Raw genomic sequence first — 6,640 nt, 5'->3', positions numbered from 1 at the left:
CTTTTCCAACAACACAAGAGACGACTCTACACGTGGACATCACCAGATGGGCAGCATCGAAATTAGATTGATTATATTCTCTGCAGCCAAAGATGGAGAAGCTCGATACAGTCAGCAAAAACAAGACCTGGAGCTGACTGTGGCTCAGATCATCAGCTTCTTATAGCAAAATTCAAGCTTAAACTGAAGAAAGTAGGAAAAACCACTGGGCCGGTAAGATACAATCTAAATCAAATCCCTTATGAATACACAGTGGAAGTGAGGAACAGGTTTAAGGATTTAGATTTGCTAGACAGAGTGCCTGAAGAACTATGGATGGAGGCTCGCAACATTATACAGGAGGCAGCAACGAAAACCATCCCAATGAAAAGGAAATGCAAGAAAGCAAAGTGGCTGTCCAATGAGGCCTTACAAATAGTGGGGGAAAGAAGGCAAGCAAAATGCGAGGGAGATAGAGAAAGATACAGGAAATTGAATACAGATTTCCAAAAAATAGCAAGGAGAGATAAGAAGGCCTTCTTAAATGAGCAATGCAAACAAATAGAGGAAAACAACAGAATGGGAAGAACCAGAGATCTGTTCAAGAAAATTGGAGATATGAAAGGAACATTTCGTTCAATGATTGCCATAATAAAGGACAAAAGTGGTAAGGACCTAACAGAAGCAGAAGACTTCAAGAAGAGGTGGCAAGAATACACAGAGGAATTATACCAGAAAGAAATGGATGCCTCGTACACCCCAGGTAGTGGGGTTGCTGACCTTGAGCCAGACATCCTGGAGAGTGAAGTCAAATGGGCCTTAGAAAGCACTGCAAATAACAAGGCCAGTGGAAGTGATGGTATTCCAGCTGAACTATTTAAAATTTTAAAAGATGATGCTGTTAAGGTGCTACACTCAATATGCCAGCAAGTTTGGAAAACTCAGCAGTGGCCAGAGGATTGGAGAAGATCAGTCTACATCCCAATCCCAAAGAAGGGCAGTGCCAAAGAATGCTCCAACTACCGCACAATTGCACTCATTTCACACGCTAGCAAGGTTATGCTTAAAATTCTACAAGGAAGGCTCAAGCAGTATGTGGACCAAGAACTCCCAGAAGTGCAAGCTGGATTTAGAAGAGGCAGAGGAACCAGAGACCAAATTGCAAACATGCGCTGGATTATGGAGAAAGCCAGAGAGTTCCAGAAAGACATCTACTTCTGCTTCATTGACTATGCAAAAGCCTTTGACTGTGTCGACCACAGCAAACTATGGCAAGTTCTTAAAGAAATGGGAGTGCCTGATCACCTCATCTGTCTCCTGAGAAATCTCTATGTGGGACAAGAAGCTACAGTTAGAACTGGATATGGAACAACTGATTGGTTCAAAATTGGGAAAGGAGTACGACAAGGCTGTATATTGTCTCCCTAGTTATTTAACTTATATGCAGAATTCATCATGCGAAAGGCTGGGCTGGATGAATCCCTAGCCGGAATTAAGATTGCTGGAAGAAATATCAACAACCTCAGATATGCAGATGACACAACCTTGATGGCAGAAAGTGAGGAGGAATTAAAGAACCTTTTATTGAGGGTAAAAGAGGAGAGCGCAAAATATGGTCTGAAGCTCAACATCAAAAAAACGAAGATCATGGCCAATGGTCCCATCACCTCCTGGCAAATAGAAGGGGAAGAAATGGAGGCAGTGAGAGATTTTACTTTCTTGGGCTCCATGATCACTGCATTTGGTGACAGCAGCCACGAAATTAAGAGACGCCGGCTTCTTGGGAGGAAAGCAGTGACCAACCTAGACAGCATCTTAAAAAGTAGAGACATCACCTTGCCAACAAAGACCTGTATAGTTAAAGCTATGGTTTTCCCAGTAGTGATGTATGGAAGTGAGAGCTGCACCATAAAGAAGGCTGATCGTCGAAGAATTGATGCTTTTGAATTATGGTGCTGGAGGAGACTCTTGAGAGTCCCATGGACTGCAAGAAGATCAAACGTATCCATTCTTAAGGAAATCAGCCCTGAGTGCTCACTGGAAGGACAGATCCTGAAGCTGAGGCTCCAATACTTTGGCCCCCTCATTAGAAGAGACGACTCCCTGGAAAAGACCCTGATGTTTGGAAAGATGGAGGGCACAAGGAGAAGAGGACGACAGAGGACGAGATGGTTGGATAGTGTCTTCGAAGCTACAAACATGAGTCTGACCAAACTGCGGGAGGCAGTGGAAGACAGAAGTGCCTGGCATGCTCTGGTCCATAGGGTCACGAAGAGTCGGACACGACTAAACGACTAAACAACAACAACAAGAACAATCTGGCCACTGCATTTTGGTACAATTAAGGTTTCTGGATCATCTTCAAAGGCAGCCCCATACAGAGTACATTGCACTTGGGAGAGCAGAGTTCGAATCTCCACTCAGCCATGAAGCTCACTGGGTGACCTTGGGCCAGTCGCCATCTCTTAGCCTAACCAACCTCACAGGATTGTTGTGAGGATGAAATGGAGAAACGGTGAACCATGGACACTACCTTGAGATCCTTGGAAGATAAAGATGATTGATTGAATGATTGACAGACAGACAGACAGACAGACAGACAGACAGACAATCAATCTATAAATTGCCAGAACATGGACTACAGTGGCCAAGTCATCTCTGTCCAAAAGGGGCATAGTTTGCAGCAGCTGAAAATGGGCACTCCTAGTCACTGAGGTCACCTGAGCCTCCAGTTGGATCCTGGCGCACACACAACTTGCGGACACACTCTTTCCAGGAGAGTGCAATCCCATCTCCCCACCTCCAGAATGTCTTCTGCCCTTTCAGGATTCAGCTTTAGTTTATTGGCCGACATCCAACCCATCACCAACTCCGAATCAGGGACATAACATTCTAAAGTGGGGTAAGAGCATTGGGGTAAGAGCAATGCAAAAGCCACTTTCCCCATATATTTTGAGCATCCCCCTGCGTATGAAGCAGCCTTCTCCACCCTGGCCAATGGCGCAGGATGATGGCAGCTGTAGTTCAAAGCATCTGGAGGGTACCAGGCTGAGGAAGGCTGCAATGGACGATATCAACTATGCACAGTTCTCAAGAAGAAAGCCAGTGTCCCAACTTAGAAGCTGCATTCTAGATCAAATGATCTTTTAGGCAGCTTCTTTTGTTTGCTTCACCTCCCCCCACCAAAAAACAACAACCCCACATTTGTTTTGTACATTTGCACAGAGTACATTTAGAGCTGCAGTCATACAGACCTACTTTGGAGTAGGCATTGTGCTATAAATGTCTGCATCAAAGAAAACTATACATTCTCTAAGCATAACAGAAACAGTGAGAATTATGTGCTTAAAATATTTTAGTAACTCCAAGTATGAAAGTTACAGTAGTTGGTGTTTTAGGCTTGTATCCATTGTTGTTGAGGATGCAAGGTTAGTGCATATCCTCTGCTAAATCTACAGGACCCCACAATTATTTCCCCTCCCCCTTGACACACTGACACATACACACACAGGCCTGAAATTGAGGAGGAAATTGTTAAGTTGTGGGCGAACATATCAGACAACACAGCGATTCTTCCAAAGCAGCTCTTTATTTGTAAGCTGGAACAGAACTGAACTGAGGAGCTCAGTCAGCCTGCTTATATAGAGCTCCAGAACAATGTAACTGTTGCCATTTTCTAAAACTATCCAATCACTGAATGTCACTTTCGATCCTTCATTTGCATACAAACTATCCAATCACTGAACGTCACTTTCGATCCTTCATTTGCATAACTATCTACAGTATCCCCCTGCTGGCCCAGGGTGAGAACTTCAGTACATAACAGAAATCACCCCCCCCAACTACATAACTGCAGCATCAGCTGCTTCCAGAACCTAGACTAGACCTTAACAATGTCAACCAATTGGCCAAACACCAGGTAACTTTATGGACTCACTGTACTGTTTTACCAAGTGGTAAAGAGGAAGTGGAGCTCTCTCATCTGTAGGGTGGCTTATATCCTGTTATTTGGTAAGCAGATTTTTACCACAAAAAGCGACAGTGCACATACTTTTGTAACCAAAGAAAATCATATCTATATTAAAAATAGACGCAGGTGTGTACTGACCATGTGGTTGGGTGCACACTGCAGTAAAATTTGCCACTTGATAAATTTATATTTACCCTCTTCCACCTGCAAAATTAGTGCTGAGTGGTTTAAGACTAACCTGGGCCTATTTTGGAGAGGCAAACTGTGGGAGGCAGTGGAAGACAGGAGTGCCTGGCGTGCTCTGGTCCATGGGGTCATGAAGAGTCGGACACGACTAAACGACTAAACAACAACAATTTTGGAGAGGATGACGTGGAGTGTTCTGGACAACATGTGTGTGAATGAATTCTGAGCTGAAAGCATTCCATTTGAGTGGTGGTTATGCCTGGTTCAATCAAAAATTAATTATACCCCCACTAAGAAGCATGAAAGAACAATAACAAACATGGACTTTATGTTGCTGCAACTTTTTATCAGTAGCCATATTAGAATTTAAGAGCACAATGCATAAAACTATGGGGAAATGAAAAATGTCAGGATGCGAAAATGTAAAGTAATTGTAACCTGGAGAGAATACAGTGAGTTGAGATTTTGCAACCCACAAAGAATAGAGAAAACACTTCCCAGCAGGTTTTTGGAAAGGAGGGGAGAAAGAAGAAAATAAGTCTTCAGCTTCATCTTTCACTATAATAACTTGGCTGCAGTCTTTTGTGTATTTAATGGAACTTTTGAAATCACCTTCAAATGCTGAGCTTCTGTTATAAACAGAAACAAGGCTTCCCACCAGGAGTCTGGTCCTCAGGGCCCACTTTAACTGCAGTATTGAAGCCCCACAGGCAGAGCGATCAGTGGGGTCTAAATAAATAAAAAAGAGGCGAGAAAGGAGGTGATGAGATACAAGGCTTTGCTGTGTTTTAATATTATTTTTATTCATTTCAGTGTTTTTAATGGTTGCCTACATGTTTGCATTTTAGTGGAAGCTGCCTTGGTGTTTTCAGGGCGAAAAGAGTGGAAATAATGGTCTGAAAAATATTTTAAATAAACAAGCAAGCAAAATGAAAAGAAAAGAAAAGAAAAGAAAAGAAAAGAAAGGGGCATTTTTGAGAGAGAAAATGGAAGCTGATGGCTGGGGTCCCAAATATGGTTGGGGGTTGGGAGGTTGCTGTGTGCAACAGAATGGCTGGGGCAATAGGCTGGCCTCTGCAAGAAAGGAGATACGGGTCAGGACATTCAGGAGTCTAAAGACATTTTTGTTCAAGAAGGCTTTCCCAGTGGTGTGACCCAGTCATTTCTGTTGGCATCTGTCAGTCTCAAGAGACAATGCAGTGCACCCCCAGGGGTGAAGTCAAACCACTGTGTTAGCAGCACCGAAGTGAGCCCCCCCCCCAGTGCAAACCTGGGCAGTGTATGTGGAGGTACAAGACCCTCCTTTTGGCCTCGCTAATGAGGTCCAGAGGAAAGCAGAGCAAAACATTTGGCACCATCTTGGCTGCAGGAGTTGCCAGAAGGAGGCGTATGAGGAGCCATCCACTTAGGATTTCTGTAGAGTTTACTCCTTAGCCTTTTATTTTCCTGGACTATTAATTGTGCATCTGTAGAAATTGGTTTATTGGTTTTGGAGTTTGTACAAATGGTCCTATTGTGTTTAGAATTTGGTGGTCCAGGCTGTGAAGTAGTTTGTAAATTTGTCAAATAAATAAAATAAAGTAGGTAAGTTGCCACAGCTAGGACATGGGGGTTGGCTTCTGCAAGCAAGTGATCACAGAAAGCAGGGAGAAGATGCGGGTGGGATGCCAAGATGTTGTAAGGACAGAGGGACTGTGTAGTCTTGGCAGAGCACGGGTGGGATGTAGGATTCAAAAGGACCAGACATATCTTTGGGTAGAGTTCTCGAGGAAACAAGTAACTCTATGGTTCTGGGCAATACTCCCCACTCCTGGTGTATGTTTGTTTGAATACACACCAGGAATGCACCAGTTCTCACCTTTTATGGTTCTGAGAAATGCATGCAAAAGTACCAAGTAAAGGGGTCTGTTTGTCCAACTTGGAGAACTTCCCTGAAGATTCTAATGTTATTTTAAAAATAAAATAAAATGTTTAAAGTCATCAGTAATTAATAGATGCTTCCAATAGAAACAGGCATTAAGATCATGGTCATTACTGGAGTCTGAACTTCAAAGGACACTTCATGTGTGGTGAGGCAAATATACCTTGACACATTTCTTCCTGCCTGAGACAAGTGGGATCGCCATAAACCAAGAAACAGTCACCCCTAAAAAAAGTGGTGGACCTTTGGGTCTCAAATTTCAGCGGCTTCCTATGCACAGCCAAAATTCTGTGCCCCTCCCCCTCTCGTCTTCCATTCCACATCATAGTTGTGGTGCCCCGTGTGCTCCCCCCAGGCTCTGCCGCAAGTGCTGCCTAACTGGGCACGCTCCCCTAAATCCTCCTCTGCTGAAATCCAGCTTCCTCCCAGCCTTTCCCCATGTTCTGAGAGGGCATTCTCAGGGAGAACTCTTTTTCACCTATTAGCAGCGCTTTTTTTCTTTAAAAATGTTAGGGGTACTCTCATTTTGACTCCAAAAAAATCACCATTTTATACTTCAAATCGGGAAAAATAAATACAGTAAA

At 43.5% G+C, this 6,640-nt stretch overlaps 1 long non-coding RNA gene across 1 annotated transcript; it reads right to left on the bottom strand.

The window, feature by feature from the left end:
* Window positions 1–3,549: 3,549 nt before the first annotated feature.
* Window positions 3,550–3,805, bottom strand: LOC310761371. Its single transcript, XR_014547440.1, has 2 exons — window positions 3,710–3,805; window positions 3,550–3,661 (listed from the first exon to the last, which is right to left on the bottom strand). It is a non-coding gene; the product is annotated as an uncharacterized lncRNA (long non-coding RNA).
* Between the last annotated feature and the right edge of the window lie 2,835 nt (window positions 3,806–6,640).

The sequence above is a fragment of the Podarcis filfolensis genome (assembly GCF_964270895.1).
Source record: "Podarcis filfolensis genome assembly, chromosome: 4".
NCBI classification, from domain to species: Eukaryota; Metazoa; Chordata; class Lepidosauria; order Squamata; family Lacertidae; genus Podarcis; species Podarcis filfolensis.
The sequence above is the reverse complement of the archived record's forward strand: the minus strand, read 5'-3'. Positions and strand labels throughout refer to the sequence as shown.